We start from the raw sequence: 21,341 nt of genomic DNA, 5'->3' as shown, positions 1-21,341 counted from the left end.
GCCAGTCCCTTCTGGATAAACTCTCTGTCTGCTGGGTCGCTTAAAGGGGCGCGGGAAGCCGAGGGAGGGAGGGAGGGAGGGAGAGAGAGGACGGGAGGAAGGGGGCGGGGAGGGTCCTGAAAACCTCTGCCTTCAATCCTAGTTTGGGGCCCAGAGCCAGAATCCAGGGGTCAAAGTTAATTTCCTTCCACATTCCCCTTTCCCTTGTGGAAGGAAAGAGGAGGGAAGAGTTGGTCTAAAGGACCCTTTCTTGAGATTTGAAACTGGGCTACCTCCTCCCCTCTACCCCCAGGGCCACCCAGGCTTCCACAGAGAACAGGCACTGCAGCCACCCTTCCCGTGGAGGAAAGGGTTAAGGGAGTTCAGGGTGGGGAGCCCCGGGAGGCTGGGGACTGAGGAAACTCTGGGCTGGAGACCAAGCAGGAAGGAAAGGGGAATAGCACTGACTCCCCACCCCCACTCAAGAATGGGCCAGCCTGGGGCTGGCGGACAGCCCAGAGCCTCCTGAAGCCCCCTAGGGCTAGAGGGGCAGGGGGAGCTGCCGGAGTTTTCAGACTTGAGTTGTTTATGAAAGCCCTTTTTAGCAAGTATGAGTTATGCTGTGAGGGGAGTGACAGGGAGGATCTGATTGGTAGCATAACCTCCCGAGGTCTCCTTTCACCCTTGACCTACAGCGGCCTGCCAGCCAGCTGACATAAGTGGTCTGGGACTAGACCTGGACTGGGGGCCACCTTCAAAACTCAGGTCCCACAGGCACAAAGAATACCTTATACAGACCTGTGCCCTGACAAGAACCCAGTGATGTGGAGGCAGGGTCTGCATTTGGAACACAGAGAACTTACTTTCCAAACCAAAATCAAGAGCCAGGGTCAGATAGGCACAAGTGTGCCTATGGGGACAAAGCAACGTGGATTTTAAATTAGGCCTGCCCTGGAACATCTGGGCTGCAGGGCTATCTATGTGTCTGTACAGGCAAGGGGCCCAACTGGGACTGGGGAGGAGCTTAGGCTACTCCTAGTTGGGACTTGAATTAGCCCACCACACCCCACCCCCAGTTCTGGTCCCCAGATTGGAACTCAGAGAGGGAAAAGGTGATCTGTGTTAGCTCTAGCTAACTGACTCCTGGTCTTGCCTCTCAAGTGGCAAAGAACCTTAGGGTTGATCTCTAATGCTCTCTACCCTTCCCATCCCTAACTGTGCTCTGTGTCAAAGAGGCCCTGCCTTATTGTGCTTCTGTTTCTCTCCTAACCAAGATAAGAGCCACACACCCTGCTCCTCTGAATGAATGCTTCATTCTTGTATTCCCCTTCCCACTTCCCAGGCACAGTGGCCATCATTAAGGAAAACCCCCAGATTTAATCCTATGTCCAATAAGGCCATGTGGAAGAAGGGAAGAGGTCAAACTTAGGCATTAGATACTTCATAAATGGGTAAAAGAAGGCAAATTAAACTCTTGTGCCTCTGTTTCCTTAGTTTATAAAAATGGGGATAATGGGGCTGGGCCTGGGGCTCAGTGGTAGAGCGCTTGCCTTGCATGTGTGAGGCACTGGGTTCGATCCTCAGCACCACATAAAAATGAATAAATAAAGATATTGTGTTCATCTACAACTAAAAAAGAAAATTTAAATAAATGGGGATAATGATTCCTACAGCAGAGGTATAAATCACACCACACAGGTAAAGCATCTGGCATAGTGCCTAGCACAGAGTAGGTGCCCAACAAGTATTAATTTTCCTTTCCTAGATGTTGTCTCTTCTTCCCTATCTCAAGTCTGGTCCATAATCATCATAACTTCCCAGAAATCCCCTCCTCCTTTCCTCACCCTTTCTACAAACTCACCCCCACCTCCTGCCTGTTCATGTATATGCAGTGAATATGGCCAGAGAGCCTGGTTTTCACCCAGTTTTGCCAGTAATGAGTTGTGAACCCTTAAACAAGTCACTGTATCCCTTGCCTGCTCCAGGCTTCCTCATCTGCATTCATTCATTACACCAAGTTGATTCAACAATTTCTTTTTTTTTTAATATTTATTTAGTTGTAGATAAACACACAGTATCTTTATTTATTTTTATGTGGTACTGAGGATTGAACCTAGTGCCTCACATATGCAAGGCAAGCACTTTACCACTGAGCTACAGCCTCAATCCCCTGATTCAACAATTTCAACACCTGTTTATTGATTATCTACTAAGAGCCAGGCCCTCAGAGTATCTCCTTGCCCTTATGGAATTAGGGAAAGGAAGAAAAAGGAAACAGTGTGATTTCAGGGAATGATAAATACTCTACTGGAAATAAAACAGGTAGAGAGTGCCTTGATGGCACCTCTCTGGGCACCTCTTAGCTAGAGGGAAAGCAAGAAGCTAAACTCTTTAACAATTTTTGATCCAAGTCTCTCCCCAGCTCAAATATATTCCATTCAGTGATTTTTGAACTACAATATTAGGTTAAAACTTGTTTGATTAGAGGCCTTCTGCAGCAAGGGCCAAATCTACCTTCCCAACATTGTCTAGAAGGATCCCAGCCCAAGTGTAAGTAGAATTAGATATGTCTAGGCATGTCTGGCAACAGGGAGCTCACCCTGCCAGGAGTCTGTTTAAAATGAGAAATGAGAGGCCTCCAAGGAGAAAGCTCATCTCAATTAAAGGAGGTGCCTGCCCTGTAAGCTTGATGGGGTGAATGATCCTATCCCTCTAAAGCTCCAGAGGGAGGAGCAGTTCTGTCACTCAAATACCTAGCAGTTCAGGTTCACACCTATCTAAGTTCCTGGATGGGGTGGAAACCCCTGGGATACAGGCAGCCCTGCTTGGGAATTTATGTGGGAGTAACCCAGAAAAGAAGACAGGCTTCTCCTAGATTTCCATAGTTCCTGAGCAGCTTTCATTCCTAGGGGGCTCGGACTCCCATCAGAGCAGAAGTGGCTTCCCTTAATTGTCAGGATTGTTAAGTTGATTCCAAATGAGCAGGTGGAAGCAAGAGCCCAGGAGGCTGGAGTTACTGCTTTGTATGTCACTCAAAATGGTGGTTCCCCCAGATTGATTAAGATCTGGGTAGAAACACCTGGTATGTTCAAAAGGGAGTTCTGAAGGAAGTTTAAAGTATAGGTCTTTTGAGGGGATGTGGGCAGAGTTGGGGAAAATGAGTAAGAGACTGGTGTGGTGTTCTGGGGCTAGTATCAGTGGGAAGCTCTTACCATCTGGAGATTTGAAAGGGAAAAGACAAGAATGGGTGCTGCAGCCAACCAATAACAAGAACTGAATCTGCAGAAGGTCACAAGACCAGAGCTAGGAGTTTAGGCATAGATATGTACCTAGGACCCCATGTGGAGGGAGCCACCTTCCAATTACTTGCTAATGCTTGGCATTGGCCAAACCCAAGAAGAAGCAAATGGCAAGAAGTTGGGTGGGGGCAGTCCTAGGAGGTCAGCCTCCTGGACACAGACAGTGGAGAGAGTGAAGAGTACACAGAACACAAAGCTCACCCCTTCATCCCTTAACATCCCACAGGCTATTGAGTTATATGGACAACCTCTCCACTTCTCCTCACAAATACTCTTAACAACAGAGATGAATATCTCTGCATATCCATTCAGAACGTAGCTTTACCACTGAATCTGTTTCCTGATAGAGTTTCCTGTTATACTGCTGTAACAAATTATCACAGACTGGCTTACAACAACAGAAGTTTATTCTCTCACAGTTCTGGAGGCTAGACATCCAAAATCAAAACATTAAAAAAAACTACTGTGAACAGCTGGTTCATGAATAGACAGACTGTTTTAATGAAACAGACTCAAAAATCTAGAAAATAAGACCAACGATAGACTTAAATGTATAATGGCAAAGATGATCTTTCAATCACTGGAGATAATGATATATTTTACAATAAATTATCTTGATGGCTATAGCCTTCTGAGATAAAATAAAATAGCCATACCTGACAACATACCAAAACAAATTCCTGAAGGGTAAATACTTAAAAATGAAATCATAAAAGTACTACAACAAATCATGAGGGACTTTTTATACTGATGCTCTTTTTTTTTTTTTTAAATACTGAAAATTGAACTCAGGTACACTTAACCACTGAGCCACATTCACCAGCCCTTTTTATATTTTATTTAGAGACAGGGTCTCACTGCTTAGGGCCTCACTAACTTGCTGAGGCTGGCCTTGAACTTGTGATCCTCCTGCCTCAGCCTCCTGAGCTGCAGGTCCCACCACACCCAACTATTGATGCTCCTTCACTTATAATGAAGTTACATCACAATAAGTCCATATAAATTGAAAATATCATAAGCCAAAAGTGTACTGAATGCACCTAACCTACTGAACATATAGCTTAGCAACACAGTTTATGATAGAGTCGGTTGTTTGCCCTCATGATCTTGCTCATATCACTATGAGAGAGTATTGTACCACACATATCGCTAGCCAGGATAAAAATCAAATTTTGAAATACGGTTTCTAATTAATGCATAATATTTTTGCACTATCACAACATCAAAAAAATCACAAGTGGAACTATCATAAGTCAAAGATCATGTTATTTCACATTCAGTTATGTAAACAGAATTTTCCCATGGGAATATAAACATCATAAACAGAATCAACAGACAAATGACAAACTGGGAAAATATATTTGTCAATTATATAATAGACAAATTTTCTTAATGTCTGAACAACTCTTACAAATAAATTTAAAAAAGACTAACTCAATAGTAAGATGGACAAAGAATAAAGCCAGTGTGGAAAAAAAAAAAAAAAAGCAGGGGAAAGATAGGGCTGTGATGCTGGGGATGCAGCTCAGTGGTAGTACTTGCTTAATATGTGCAAGGCTCTGGGTTCAATCCCCAGCTCTGGAAAAAAAAAAGTTCTCTCTCACACTCACTTCTAAAATATGAAAAGTTGCTCTACTTTTCCCTTAATAACAGAAACACAAGTTAAAACGTTAGCAAGATATTATTTTTCACCTACAGAGTGGCAAGAATCAGCAACATTTTCTAACACACAGTCTTAACCATTCTCATTCCTGCTGACATGTTCTCCCAACCTCCAAAGACAGCAGTTGACAATATCTTTCAAAATTTTAACTAGACATCCTCTATGACCCAGCAATCACACTTCTAAGAATTTATTTTATAGACATATTCTCACCAGTGCTAAAATACATCTGAGCCAGGCACATGCCTGTAATCTCAGTGACTCAGTAGGCTGAGGTAGGAGTATCACAGGTTCAAGACCATCCTTGGCAATTTAGCAGACACTGTCTTTAAATAAAAAAGTAAAATGTCTGGGAATGCAGGTCAATGGTACAGTGCCCCTGGGGTGAATCCCTACTACAAAACTTAAAAAAAAAAAAAATCTGAACAAGAATGTTCTTTTCAGCATAGTTATAGAGGATAGAAAATGATCTAAATGCCAGTGTGCATACAATGGAATGCCATCATTCAGAAAAAGTAGAGAATAGATTTAGGCTCTCTCTTCATGCTAATAGGGAAGTAGCTCCAAAACATATATAGGTGAATTTGAGGAAGTCAAGTGCAAGGAAGGAGGACTGGAGGGAACTGTCCAGCTGCTGGCTGCCCCGCCACCACCCAGCACCCAGCACTCACACCCATAGGCATAGTGACAGTGTCATTAAGAAAGCTGAAGCTGCAGGGCCCTCTCTTGCACAGGTCCCTGCCAAAGTCCTGGGAGGGGCCCCAGTGGGGTGCATGATCCTGGGTTTGTTGTTGTTAATTTGCAAAATAATAATAATAATAAGGGCTGGGGTTGTAGCTCAGAGGCAGAGTGCTTGCCTAGCACGTGTGAGGCACTAGGTTCAATCCTTAGCACCACATAAAAATAAACAAATGAAATAAAGGCATGCTGTCCATCTACAACTACAAAAAAAATTTTAAATGATGGTAATAATAATAATTTTTTTAACCATAGTTCTCTTTTTTTTTTAAGACCACTAAATCTTTCCTTTCTGAGTTCCCCTGTCATAGCTCCCCTTGCGTCTAGTGGCACTGGAGCAGCAGTGGGCATTTGGGGGACTTTGTAAAAGGGAAGGTATTATTATTATTATTATTATTATTATTATTATTATTATTTTGTGTGGTGCTGAGGATTGAAACCAGGGCCTTGTGCATGCACGGCAAGCACTCTATCAATAAGCTATATCCCCAGCCCCAAAAGAAAAGGTATGTTGAGACTCATTAACTGTAGGTTTAGTGGAATGTACTCATGTGGCCTGCAGTAACCTCCAGGCACAGTTAAGTTACTGCTTGCCAACCTGTGCTGAAATGCTTTTCAGAAATATCTTTAACTGCCCACTGTACTACCTCACCTGGGATGGCCACACAAAGGTAGGGGTCACAAACTGCTTGTCATGCAATTAATAATTTTTTAAGTACCATTCTATTTTTCTGGGTTTAGGGTATTTATGGTATATTTTATAAAAAAATTTTTTTAAAAATATGTAATTTAATTTGATTTGCCTATGTTTTTTACAAAAATTAAAAGAAACATGCAGAAAACCAGGCAAACTTCTACCTTTAATTTAAAAAGAAAAAGAGAAGAAAGAAAACTACTGTCAGAAGTGCCCTTCCTATTTGCTTAGAGCTCAGAGGTCCAGTTCACAGGTAGCCAGATAATCCCTTGTTTGTCTTCCTAAAGGGAAATTTTTCATTTTTTCCCCAGTACTAAGAATTGAACCCAGGGATACTCCAATACTGGGGTTATATCCCCAGCCCTTTTTATTTCTTATTTTGAGGCAGGCTCACTAAATTGCCCTGGCTGGCCTTGAACTTGCAATCCTCTGGCCTTGGCCTCCTAAATTGCTGAAATTACAGACATGAGCCACTGCACCTGGCAAAAGTAGGAAAGACAAATGCACTATATGATAATGGTCTCTACAAAGTCATCAAAGTCAGAATTTCCTATACCTAAGTATTGGCGTCATCTCTCCTCAATTACATCACAAATTAACAGATTTATCTCGACTCACTATGGACAGTCTTATAATACAATCTTTCACACTAGCGCAAGTGTTTTCAGGGAACAGGTTTCTACAAGAATTGATGTATTAAAGGCTATGCACACTCAGGTTGTTCTCCATTGTTACTATGCGCCTATACATTGGGAAATTATGAAGCCAAAAAATATAATGATGACAAGACATATGGCATGATTTTCTTGCTTCAGAGTCCTTTCCATTTTTTCTTTTTTAAATTTTTTTGATAAGCAGGTACTGCCTTTATAATTTTTAAATATTTTAATTTTTAAATACTAACACAAATATGCCAATCCTTGAAGAGGAAACTCTGTCTTTTGCTATTAATAAAAGTTCTAACCAGCTGGGCATGGTGTTGCATGCTATAATTCCAGCTACTTAGAGGCTAAGGCAGGAGGATCATAAGTTTGAGGCAGCACAGGCAACTTAACAAGACCCTGTCTCAGAACAAAAATTAAAAAGGGCTAGGGATGTAATTCAGTGGTAGAGTGCATGCCCAGTGTGCACCAGGTCCTGAGTTCCATCCCCAACAATGGGGGGAGAAAAAAAAAGTTTTAACTAACATAAAGGTACTATTTTCACCTCTCCAGGACTCATTTCTGAAATAGACACCATCATTATGACTTTAGAATTACTATTTTTCTTGGCCTGCACTGACAATGAATGTCTCTGTCCCTGACATCACATTAATTCAGTGATTTCTGCCTTGCTTCTGCCCTTGCATATTTCTAGCCCTTCCTAGAACAAGCCTAAGGTCAGGCTCATAAAGATCTACTTCCTGGCTGCCCAGGACATCAGAGGATCCTAATGGCTCCTATATTTGCTCCCTATTTACTGCTATGAGGCAACAGTGTTCTTTAGATAGTTGGTGCAAAAAACCATAAGGCCCAATTTGTAAAAGTACTATGGGTGCTGGACTGGGGCTTTGAGGATGAGTAGAAAGGACTTTTGGGGTGAATATCTATGTACTGAGTGCCAAGCATGTGCCAATCTCTATTGTGGGCACTGCTCTGACAGAGCCTATATCTGGAGTTGAAATGATAGTGAGTATGTAATTATTTCATTATAACTGCATTAAGTGTTATAAATGTAAAGTGGTGCTATTAAGTCCTGCAGTTAAAAAAAAAACTTTGTTTACCTGTGTTTCCTAAATTTACCTCACAAATGCCCCTCCCAGCCCCACAGACTTTATTTTTAGAGTAGTTTTATGTCCACAGCCAAGCTGGGTTGCATATGCCTTCTGCCCCAGCACGGGTGCTGCTTCCTGGACTCTCACAACCTGCTCCATTGTGATACTTTTGTTACCATAGGTAAACCAACATTGACATGTCATTATCAACCAGTCAACAGCTTGCATTAGGGCCTTCTTGTTTGTTCTTAATATAGCAAGGAATTAACACTGAGACTCACAGGTATGGGGAGCCTATACAGTTTCTCAGAGGAAAGTGGCACCATTGGATAATTGTTGTGCGTGAGAGGTTCACTAGTTCTCTGGCAGATTCTCCTTGTCTGACAAGAAATCTGTCCTCATCTTTGGAAGTTTATTTGGTCAAGGTGCCACAGACATCACCCTTGCCCAGCGAAGTGCAAAACAACATTTAAACTGGTCTGATAGCCACCCATCTTCCTCATCCCATCCACCCTGAATCTAGACCCTGGTTAATTGAAAAGCATCACTTTCTCTGTATTTCTCAAACATATTCAATAACTCCAGCAGTGGTTTTCCAATACCATCATCCATAGAGCCCGTTTGGTGATGGCAATTGAATATCAGTTCTGACATACATCCAAACTAAAAATCTCAACTTCTTTTAAAGAGTATTGGGTTCTGTGATGAGCTAGAAGTGAAATGTCCAGTCTAAATGGGCCAGCAACGACTCAGCTCCAGAGGTTTGTTGCCATGTGTCCCCATTTTTAAGGAAAACAGAATAAACCTGATATGTATTAGAAATCTAATTTTGTTTTCAAGTTAACAACTATAGTAGACTGCAAAACATGGCCACACATTCCTTCCATCCCTGTGTGTACACCCTTTGCAATGTGATGTTGCTGATTCCCCTCAAGTGAAGTCTATGATTCTGCACACTCATAGGGAGTAATATTTGCAACTTTGAACCAAGACCCCAAGAGACCTTGCAGCTTTGGTTTTGACCCTCTCAGAATTCTCTGTCTTCATGTAAAAGGAGCCCAGGATAGCTCGAAAGAGGATGAGACCCTATGTGAAAGAGGTCACATAGTCACAGAAAAGCAAAGTCATCCCAGTCAGCCTTACCAGCTGACCCAGCTGAGGCCTCTGATGTGGAAGCTAGGACCAAATAGCTGCCCAGTGAATGCAGCTGAACGAGTGTGCCCAGGTGATATCAGAAAAGAACCACCAGGAAAAAAACACAAAACTGTGAGGAAAAGTCAGTCATTATTGTGTTAAGCCACTGAGTTGAGATGACTTATTACATAGCAATAAATAACAGATAAATCATTAAAACACCTTGACAACCAAACAAATGCCTCACATGGCCAGCTAGTTACCTCTCAAGTGTGAACCCCTCGAGGACAGGAAGTGATCTTATTGATTTTCGTATCCCCAGTGCCTATCATTGGCTGGTAACTTAATATTGAATAAATCCTTTGTGAACAAACTAATGTAGCCACATGACACTGAGGACAAGCGACAACATCTTTAAGGATAGGAGATTGACTCACATGCCTTTCTGATGCCAACAGAGATCAATATTTCCCCCTGCAGTTCTATAATCCTGTATTAGAGTTCTCCAAAAACCAAAATCAATAGAAGATAGAGATGAGAGGGAGAAAGAGAGAGAGAGAGGCAGCTACTGAAACTTTTCATGGGAATCAGCACACGTCATTATGGAGACTAAGCAGTCCCATGATCTCCCATCTGCAAGCTGGAGAACCAGGAAAGCCAGTGGTGTCATACAGGCCAAGTTCCAAGAATCAAGAACCAGGAGCTCTGATGTCTGAGGGCAGAAGAAGGTGGGTCCTGGCTGAAACAGAGAATTTGCTCTACCTTCCCCTTTTGTTCTTTTCAGGTCCTCCATGGATTAGGTTATGGCCACCCACATTGATGAGAGCAGATTTTCATTAGCCACTCTCTTGATTCAAATGTTAATCTCTTCCAGATACACCCTCACAAATAGAGGCACCCAGAAACATTTTAGCAGCTATCTGGGCATCCTTGGCCCAGTCAAGTGGACACATGAAGTTAAACAACCACAAATCCTCATAAAAAGACAGTCTGTTCAATTAATTAGTAGTTCTAATTGAATGACAAAATGGATGGCTAATTGAGTAGATGGGAATTTTGGTGACAGTGGGCTAGATCTGAGAAGAAAAAGAGAAGGTCATCCTAACCAAATACAGCATCCAAGAGACCATGGGGGTTCCTGATGTAGACACGAAGTGAGGTATAATAAGATCCACCCCAAATTGGGAAACTACCAAACCAGGCAAGACTATGAGCAGTAGCTAATGGGATGTTAAGTCAGGATGTGATAGAATTTTCAGAATAAAGAAAACAATACAAAAACAACCCAAAATGGAATTGAAATTTATCTCCTCTGCCTTGAAAAACCTTTTATGTTCTATTCCATCACACATGTAGCAGTTATAAAGTGTCTCAACACTTGGTTCATCTTCATAGCCAGGGAGTGGGGGAGTGGCCAGGTACCAGGGCAGGTCAAGTCTGTGGCCCTTTCTCTTCCTCTGCCCTTTGCCACCAGGGGAGACAATAGGCAAAGTAGACTTCTCTCCAAGGCTGAGCAATATCCTTTAAAAAAAAAAACTAAAGAATGGAGCTGGGGAAGGGGTCAGTGGAGACTAAAAGCAAATTCTACCCCTATTCTACATACACCCAGTCACTATTCCCCTTCTCTCACTCAATCTTTTTAGGTAAGGCCTGGGTGGTTGGAATTGGTTATCCTGTATCTGGCAACCCCAAGAGGGAAAATAAACAGTATCCAAACAGAAGCATGAATCCTAGGACCTTTGATTAAAAGTCTGAAGTTCATTCTCTGGGCTGTCTGACTGCCTCATTTGAAGGCTGCTCTGGATGTTTACTTTTAATTTGATTTCACCCATGTGATAAGGAATCAGCTGCAATGTGGTGAAAGGGGTCATTGAACCTGGAGTTAGGAGATAGGGCTTCAAATCCCAGTTCTGTCCTTAGCAAACTGTGTGACTCCAGACTTTACTTAAGTCCTCTGTGCCTCAGTTTCCTCATCTTGGAGACCAACTGCCCAAGATCTTTGGGAGACAATTAAATGAAATGAGCTATGGATGTAAAGGGCTTGTTGAGGTGGCTGGAACAGAGTGAATCTTCCTTAAGTGTTATGTCCTTCTGCCACTGCCTTAGTCTTGCTTTGGACTGGCAGCATTTCAGTCAGAACACGTAAAGCACTCCCCTACTGTGCATCACAACAGTGGCAGCTTTTGTGATTAGCTGCACAAGGAGGTACAAAGAGTCATAAGCCCTGCCTCTGCTCTTCAGGACTTTGAAACTAGCAGAGGAAACCGGGAGACTTCCCTAAAAATACAATTAATGATGCAAATCTATGCTTATTAAGGGCCAAAAGACTAATGATTCTGAGAAAGAGGAACCACTCTGCGTGGGTGGTCTGAGAAAATGCAGGAGGACATGACATGGACTGTGAAGTTCACACAGGAACAGAGAGTTTCTTTTTCTCATGTTTCTCAGATGCTGTTTCACTGCCTACCCCTCCTCCACCTTGTCACTGCTGCCGCCTGGTGTCAGTCACCTTCCTAGCACCTATCTGGGTGATAACCTCTGAGGCAGTCTAGGGGGAGAGGGGCAACACCCAGCACAGGAACCCACCAAGCAGGACTTGAAGCTGAGCCAGGTCCCACTGGGAAGAAGGGGTCTCTCCCCTCCAGATTCCCCTGCCGCCGCCAGCAACTGCCTGGCTGGAGGGAAGGAAAGAAACCAAGGAGATTTACTGTGCTGCGAAAACTCTGCATCCTGTGACACGACACGTGCAAACAAACACAGGGCTGCACCCTCCCAGGCGAAGGTCTGTGCACAGCAGACGTGGGGCTAGTGTCACAGATCCAAGGCTTTAGAACGGCTTGCCCTGCCCCCTGCCAGAGCCCCAGCTTCTCTCTCTTGTGGGCTGCTTCCCTTCAACAGAGATGTATACTCAGATCTTCTCACATAACAAAAGCTAAAATCCCAATGCTTTTCAAGATTCGGGGTTAGGTGTTTAATAGAATGTCCCCCCAGGTGGGGTTTGTCTGATGTTTTTTTCATGAAAAGACTAAGGTTATGGATTTGGGGAAGAGGGCCACAGAGGTGATGTGCCCTTCTCATTAAGGCACATCAGGAGGCACGTGATGTCAGCATAACTCATTGCCCATGATGTTAACCTTGACCATCTATCTCAGTAAGGCACCGTTTGTGAGGTTTCTGTACTGAAAATTTGATATATTCCCTTCCCATACTCTGTTTATGAGAAGCAAGAGAAATTAATTTTCACCTCCTGGAGAAAGGGGTATCAAATAATTTATGCAGTGTGTTAAAATCACCCAGTAAGTAGTAGGTGTAAGGTAGACGGTTGAGGGTTTTTCAAATATCCTGTTCTTCCTTAAAGCTTTATTTACTGATCTAGTATTCATCAATGAATCTTGCTTATAGCAATCATGATTGTGATGGCCTAACAGTGATTTTCTACTTCCTTCATGCCTTCTACATTGACTTCTGAATTCTTCTGCAAGGAAGATTTGTCCCTCCTCCCCCATTTAGTTATGTATTTAATCATTTATTTATATCCATATGGATTTATAAACATCTATTTTATTCTTAGAGTTATAATTCAATATTATTATTGTTTATTACACTGCTTTAATTGTTTCAGCTTGGCCATTGGGAGCTCCTTCATTTTGGCTCATGTGGCCTTTTTATATGCTCCCCTCCCCTTTTTTTTTTCTTTTTTTAGTATTTTCTTATTTTATGGTACTTCAAGTTGCTTCAGGATCATCTTGTATGTTCCCTGCCTCTAGTAGTCCATCTTTTGTTACTATTATGAAATAGTTTTGTAAAGAAACAAGTTCATTTAGCTTATAGTTTGGGAGGTCTAAAGTCCAAGATCAGCTGGTCCAGCCTCTGGTAAGACCTCATGGTAACAACACACTTGAGAGGGCAGGCCTTGAAACAGGAGATCAGAAAGGTTGGGCCCCACAGTCCCATTAGAGGACATGTACCCCGTTGAGAGCGTCCCACTAGGACCCACTTCTAAAAGATTCCACATCACCCACACTGAGGACCAAGTCTCTAACACATGAGCTTTGGGAAACACACCTAAACCATATCCAAACCATAGCACTGCCCCAGTTCACGAATTAGCCACTTTTCCAAGGAAGCTTAGTCCATTTTATTGGGAAACCAAGGTCTGAAGTGTTAAGTGTGCCTGATGCTAATGGAGCGTGACACTTATATCAGGCCCTCATGGCAGACAAAGCTAGCAAAACTAAATACACACACACACACACACAGAGTACAACATATCTATATTTATCTCTGCATCTGTTTGAATGTGCATATACACACATACACCCACATATATAGAATCTGTGGATTATAAATCTATGTATACAGATCTGTGTCTATTTAAATCTATTACACATATAATACCATGTGCGTATGTCTGTATTTAAAGAGAACATGAGCTCATACTGATGTCTACAACTCAAAACCAGCTACACAGGTTTCCTTCTAGCCTCCCCATCCCACCACCATAACAACCTCCCTCTTTCTCTGACAGTGAGAAACTTGCCTCCCATTGTATACAATTTACCTACTTATTTATTCAACACCAGTATACACGTAAAGTAATTTCATTATCACTACCTATAACCCAGGACAAATTTACAATTGTTTACTTATGAGTCTTTATTCCTACAGTAACTGGTTAAAACATTGTCTTCCAAAATTATTTATTTCAACTCCTCCCACCAGACAATACCATCAGCCATATATATAGTTCCATATATGTGGTATAGTTAGATTCACATGTTACATATGTTAAATGTTAATTTTATCCTGGAATTGAATGATTCTATATACTGTTAAGTTCAGTCTTTATAGAGTTCTGTGGGTTTCAACAGTTTCTTAGTCTTGTGTTCATTACTCTGGTACCTTACAGAACTGATCTATTGCCCTACAAGTTCCCATGTGCTGTCCATTTGTGGTCAACCACTTACTGTTCCCTAACTACTTCCCTGAAAAACCACTGATCTATTTTCTATCATTTTCCCTTTTCAAGAATGACATATAATAAAACCACCAATTGTGACCATTCAATCCTGGATATTTCCATATTTAATGTATCTATTTTGTTTTTATGATTCAATAGTTCATTTGTGTGTGTATGTGTGTGTGTGTGTGTGTGTGTGTGTGTGTGTGTGGTACTGGGGGTTGAAACCAGAAGCATTCTACCTCCAAGCTACATCTCCAGCCCTTTTTATTTTATTTAGAGACAGGGTCTTGCTAAGTTGCTGAGGCTGGACTTAAACTCATGATCTTCCTGAATCGGCCTTCCAAGTAACTGGGATTATAGGTGTGTGCCTCCATGCCCAGCAAATCTATTCATTTTTTATTGCTAAGTAATGTTCCATTATATGGATATACCACAGGTTTTATGCTTATTAACAGAAGAACATCTTGATTGTTTTTAGTTTTCAGTGATTGTGAGTAAAACTATAAATCTATAAATCTTTGAGAACAATCTTCTGTGTGAGTGTAAATTCTTGATTAACTGGGGAAAATATCTAAAGGAGATATTGCTGATGGTATTGTCTGGTAAGCCTATGTTTAATGTTACAAGAATAAAACATTAAACATAAGCTTACCAGACAATACCATCAGCCATTGCTATCTGGGCACGGTGGCACATTCCTATAATCTGAGCAGCTAGGGAAGCTGAAGCAGGAGGATTGTGAGTTCAAAGCCAGCCTCAGCATCTTAGCAAGGCCATAAGCAACTCAGTGTATACCCTCTCTCTAAATAAAATATAAAAAAGGGGTCTGGGGTTGTAGCTCAGTGGTAGAGTGCTTGCCTAGCATGTGTGAAGCACTGAGTCCGATCCTCAGCAACACCTAAAAATAAATAAAATAAAGACATTGTATCCATATACAATTAAAGAAAAATATTTAAATATATATATAAAGGGGCTGGGAATGTGGTTCAGTAGTTAAGTGCTCCTGGATTCAACCCCCTATACCAAAAAGAAAAGAAAAAAATGGCTAAGCTATTGATACATTCCTTAAGTATCTTTAACAGTTCATTTTCCATATATTTTCTTCTTCCTCCTGAAATAAGCTTTCTTCTTAAAAGAAACCATGTCATTTTTTATGAGGGCATCATCATTTTAAATAGCTGGATAATTTTCTTCCATGTCAAGGTACTAAAACTTATTTAACCATTCCCCATTGTCTAAAAACTGGACACTGAGGATATTACAATAACAGTACACTGATGATGTTTCCAAGAACCAATTTCTTAAAAATATTTTTCTCTTTGGAAGTCTCAATTCCTCACATTTCAATCTCTCATCACTCTATTTTTACCTGTCCCAGACAATCCTCATCAAGTCTACAACCACTAGCTAATTACCATCTGTATGTGTCCCTCCCTCCTCCTTCCCTAATTTCCCATTACCCACACACTCCTAGTTTTCCTCCTACCTCCCTAGATGAGCTATCCTCTTTTGTGGCATCTTCTCTCTCTCGTCACCCCTTAAATATGTCTCTTCCTCATGTTGGTGCTCTGAGCTTTCTCATTCTCTGGATCACACACTCGGTGAGCTCAGATAATCTTAGGTACTTAATTGTCCTCTCTATAGGTGTGGTGTCTGCATCTCTCTTTCCTGGGCTTCAGGTCCTCTGCTTTTCTCTAAACAGTGAAAAATAGCTACAATTTATTTCCTGGTTTGTTCAACTCTACTAAAGCAGTTGAAGAATTGCTAATTGGAAACCCCAAAAGCAGCTCATCCTCAGCATGAAAACTTTTTCATCTTATAAACCTCATAAACCTCTCTTCTCTCCATTCCCCTCTTTCTACACAATCACTGTGGTTGGCACCACCTCTCTCTACCCACCCATGTGCTACCTAAGCCAGAAACATGGACTCTTATTACTGACTTTTTTCTGTCCCTTCACTCCCACCACATATCACTGAATCTAGTATCCTCTTTCAACACTTCACTTCCCCACATCCATCTATCTATCCATTTCTCTCTCTCTCTCTCTCTCTCTCTCTCTCTCTCTCTCTCTCACACACACACACACACACACACACACACACACACGCTCTGTTCCTGGCATACTTAACCACTTTCAGTTCCCCAAATATATCAAGCTTTGGGGTGTGGTACATGCTGTCCAGTCTTCCTGAAACACTCTTTCCTCATCACTACTCCTCCTTTGCTTGACTTACTATATAGTTACCTATTCCGGGAAATCATCCCTGACCATCCCCTAAGCCTAGTCCTAGGAGCCCTGGTTCCCTTGGTAATGTGAGTTCTCTCATCTAAGCATTTATCATTCTATATTCATAATACTCACTTAATGATCTAAATCCCTGTGAAGCAGCATTTTCTAAATTATCTCAAACAGATGTTAAGTGAGGTGACACTAGAATGAGCTCCATGAGGATAGGGATGTGTATGTTGTGCTGATTGCTGTATTCTCAGTATCTAGAACAATGCCTGGCACATAAGAGGCACTAGTCAACATTTGCTAAACGAATGAACAGTCAAATTTGTGGCACTCAGCCTTCTCGATGGCCTCATATTACCCTCACCTTCTGGTGTTGCCACACTGAACCAGGGCTGGCAACACCAACAGGATATAGTGGAGGAGGTACTATGTGACTTCTAAATCTAGGTTGCAAAGTTTCTACTATAGCTTCTTGGATGTCTCATGCTGGAGAAATCCAGCTGCTGTGTCCTGAGGACACTCAAGTAGCCCTATGGAGAAGTCCAGGAGATTAAAGAGCTGAGATGTACTGTTAAGAGCCAGCACCAACTTTCCAGCCACATGAATGAGACATTTAGAGAACAGATGCTCCTGTTTTGGTAAAGCTGTCAGTGACTGCAGCCTCATGAAAGATACCAAGTCAAAACTGCTCAGCCAAGCCACACCCAAATTTCTGACTCCCAGAAACTGAGAGATGACTTTTCTTGTTTAAGCCACTAAGTTTTGGGGCAATAGATTTTACAGGAGTATATAATTAGTATACTCTTGTCCTATGGAAAAGAGCTTCATGATGAAGTCAAGTTTGGGAAGCACTGATTAAATAGTCCAAAGTACTTATTTACTAGAAGATTCTTCAGCATTTCCAACATATGAATGCTCACTGAGAATTCTCTTTAGTAGCTTACTCCTGTTTCATCTTGCTAACTTCTTCCAGTTTGAAAATGCAGTTGTTAAATAAACCTACAATCAACCAGCATCCCAGAGAATAACACTGAGATTGTTCAAAGACAGCAGGAAAGGGAGAATCTCCTGAAGACTTGGTCTTAAAATTCCTACCCTTCCTCCTTTGAAGTCACCTTTCCCTCAGGACTCCCATAAATCAGGGCTACATCCACCAAGCTGGGGTCAGAGGATAATGCTCTCCCCTGTGCCACTCAGGCCCAAATGTGGATATCTTTATTTAACTTTCCATAGCACAACTGGTGTGTGGAAGGACTGATAAAGTTTTGTGAAAAACTCAGTGTAGTGGATTGAATCAGTCCCCCAAAAAACTTATCTTCAAGTCCTAATCTCCACTACCTGTAAATGTGGCCTTATTTGGAAACAGTCTTTACAAATGTATTCATGTTAAGATGAATAGTCATGCTGGATTAGAATGAGCCCTAAATCCAGTGACTGGGGTCTATAAGAGAAAGGAGAGGGAAATTTGGGCACAGAGGAGACATGGGGAAGGATGCCATGTGAAATCGAAGGCAGAGATTGGAGTGATGCTTTAACAAGCCAAGGAACACCAAGGGTCGCCAACAGCCATCAGAAGCTGGATGGAGAGCCTGGAACAGATTCTTCTGCAAAACCTTCAAAAGAAGCCCTTCTCACCAGAAGCTGGATCTCATACTTCTGGCCTCCTCAACTATGAAACAATAAATTTCTCTTGGTTTAAACCACCCAGTTAGTGATGCTTTGTTACAATAGTCCTAGGAAATGAAGACACTCAGGAAGGACTAAAAGGAATAACTCAAAGGAACACAGAAGTGGAGTGTCCCAGCCACAGAACTGTCACCTTGCCCAACCCTGGCCCTGGCTTCCTGCTGGGCCAGGATCCCGTGTCACTGTGGAAGAGGGTGCTCCATTACACTCAGGCCTGACTAGACGCCTCTAGTTCAGGACCAAGAGAGAAAAGCATAGAGAGATGTTTCTTCCATCTCCATCCGAGGCCTGAGAAGCAAATCTATGTTCCTGACCCTGTATGCTGTTCATCTTAGGATGCTGACACTGGGAATATTTGTTCCTTTCAGAGAACATCTTGTCCCTCCCTATAAGGGATGAGTCCAACAAGTCATCTCAAACATAATGATCTACCATCACTATACACAAGCATCAGGAAAGGGCAGGTTATGTGGCCCTTCTCTGAGCTCTCAAAGCACCCAGTGCTATCCTGACATTACACATTATTCTGGAAGAGCATATTAAACTTGAAGTCCAGGAAGAAAGGAATTTTTTTTTTTTTGGTCTCATCCGGTGTTCTATCCCTAGAAACTACACAGAAGTTGATACCTAGCAAGATCTCAGTAAGTATTTACAGATAAGGCAGCTAGGGCCTAGTTAGGTCTGGAGATGCATTAAAGATCATAGACTGTTGATGACCGAGCCGGGATGCCTACCCAGGGCCTTTCCTATTCTTACCCTCATTTTAGCTAATCCTGCTTAGCTGAGCAAAGCAGTGGGTAGAACCCAGACTTCTCTTGCCTGAATTACTACAAAACCCTTCTTTCTGGTCTCCCTGCACTATATCTTCAAATAGGTTCTAAATCGTAAATCATACACGCATGCATTTTCTCTCTCTGTCTCTCTCTCTGTCTCTGTCTCTCTCTCTCTCTCTCTCTCTCTCACACACACACACACACACACACGCACGCGCGCACGCGCACGCACACACACACACACACACACTCATGTAGAAAGATGCTCTTATCAAATGAGTGAATAGTTTCCTATTATCACAGAACACATGGCACACTTAACACAGCCAATTAAAGCATCCCAAGTGTGACCTTATGCACTTCAAGTCCCAAGCACAGCCCTCTGTTTCTCTTATCTCTTTCTCATCTGTCTTATTTACTCAAAACACTTCCACTCCTTCTCTGGGATCCAGTTCAAAATCATCCACCTTGATAAGATGTTCTTCGACACTCTCACTTGGGCCAGGTTTCCAGTATTCCATAGCAATAGGTCATTTCTGCCTCTCAGACAAGTTCTGATCAAAGCATCGCACCCTGATTTCCAGACAGGAAGGTCTCTCCCTCTAGTGACAGAATAGTACACTCCTCAGGTTCAAGGCTTTGTGACGCTCAGGTCCATCCTCTAGCATAGGACTTGGCACAGAGCAGGGGCCCTGTAGGACTTTGTGTGGAGTTGGTTAGTCAATCAGACACTGAGGCCACTAAGACAGATTTCCCCCAAAAAAGTGGTCAAACCTCTGTGCTTGCCCGCCCGCCCTCCCTCCCTTCCTTCCTTCCTTCCTTCCTTATCTAAGTTGCTCCAACTGCCCATCCTGCCTCAGCCTCCTAAGTAGCCAACACTATAGGTAAGTGCCTCAGTGCCCAGCTCTCCTGTGCACTTTCTGCATCTGGAATTTCCAGGATATACATGAGTGTTGTTTCACTGTGGTCTTTTTCTCTGTGCTATCTCAGTCCAGCAGCAGGCTTCCAGACATCATAGAATCCATTCCAAGAATGGCCAGAACCCAACTGGAAGGCAGCCCTACGTGCTACTCCACAAGTATCTTGAAGGTCCAGAAGTTCCACTCGGAGAAGGAGATTTAATAAGTCCCAAGAACAGATGCTCCTGCACCTAGACTCCAGGACAGAGCCATGTGAGGGGAAAGATGAGTTGCAATATGCAGCAGATGTGCCCCCCTTCCCCTTGCCCAAATTCTTTTCCAGGCAACCCCACCCCACCCCACCCAGGAAAGTCCAGACAAGATATAGAAAAGGAAACAGAGAAGCTATTTTAGAATCTGACACTTAGTTGGCAGATGACTCTACTTAAACTTTTCTGTGCTGAAGAAGCATGTAGAGTGCTCTTTAAAATGCAAATACCTGGCCCCACCCCTCAAGAATGTAACTGAATAGATCAGGGATGGTCTAGGAGTCTGCTTTAAAAAGAAAAAGACAAAATAAAAAATCTGCCAAACCTCCTTGGTAATGCCAATACAAGTAATCCTCAAACCACACTTTTGACAAACTCTGGTGAAGGGCTTTCCTGGCCCTAGCTGGGACCCAACTTCCTTTTCTCTCTCCCAACTACAGCCTCATGGAAGCTAGATGTCTGTAGAGATCCTGGGAAGAGAGGATAACCCTGGAGTCCCAGAATGACAGCTTGCAAAGACCCCAGGAGGCCAGCCCACATTAGGATTCTACTAAACAGAAGGGTCAGGCCTGTACAGTGTGGATCCAGAGGTCAGGTGACGGCCCTGGCAGAAGTCACAGGAAGCTGATATGAACTCCATGTGAGGAATAATTTTATGGCAAATCTTGTGTGTCACTCCCAGCTTAAGGTCTAGCAGGAGCGCTCCCACAAGCCATGGACAGCTAAATCCCCAGTAAGCTACAGGGCCCTTCAGAATCCAGACCCTGCTTCCTTCTCTGGTCTCTTCTTACAGCACCCCTCTTCCAAATCTGCACCTGCCCCAATTTTCCCATGCTGACCCCTCTTAGTTCCCCAAGCATGCCAGGCCCTCAAGATCTGTTAACCTTCCTTAATTGCCTATCTACTCCAAGATTTCCCCTATTCCGATAAGTTTTCCTGGCCTATCTTTTCCCTACTCTTAGCTTAGTCAATTTCTAGTCACAGTTTAGAAGTCCCTAGTGCCCACAACTAAATGTTCCCTAATCCCCACAACTAAATGAAGTGCCTCTGTTCTCTGTTCCCTCTATACCCCATATAAAAATTGCTCTGACCCCCATCCCCAGCTCTGATGTACTCCCTGTACAAGAAATATTTACTGAGTTGAACTGTTGAATTATAATGCTGTTTACTTACTGTTGCCCCAAGAAGTTAAGTCCTCCAAGCCCCATAGGCTGGTACTTAGTAATTGCTCAATAAATTTCTGAAAATGAAA

The 21,341-nt window shown here is 42.5% G+C and overlaps 1 long non-coding RNA gene across 2 annotated transcripts in view; it reads left to right on the top strand.

Moving 5' to 3' along the window:
- Positions 1–21,341, top strand: part of LOC139704684 (uncharacterized) — a 22,922-nt gene extending 1,581 nt beyond the window's left edge. The window contains exons 2-3 of one of the 2 annotated variants that reach the window (XR_011706584.1): positions 19,912–20,093; positions 20,530–21,341. This is a non-coding gene — a long non-coding RNA (uncharacterized lncRNA). Of the gene's footprint in view, positions 1–19,911 lie in introns of both variants that reach the window. The other variant, XR_011706583.1, reaches the window with a different exon arrangement.

This window comes from Marmota flaviventris, chromosome 2 (assembly GCF_047511675.1).
Source record: "Marmota flaviventris isolate mMarFla1 chromosome 2, mMarFla1.hap1, whole genome shotgun sequence".
In the NCBI taxonomy this organism is placed as follows: domain Eukaryota; kingdom Metazoa; phylum Chordata; class Mammalia; order Rodentia; family Sciuridae; genus Marmota; species Marmota flaviventris.
Note: the sequence above shows the minus strand (reverse complement) of the source record. Positions and strands in the feature narration are given on the sequence as shown.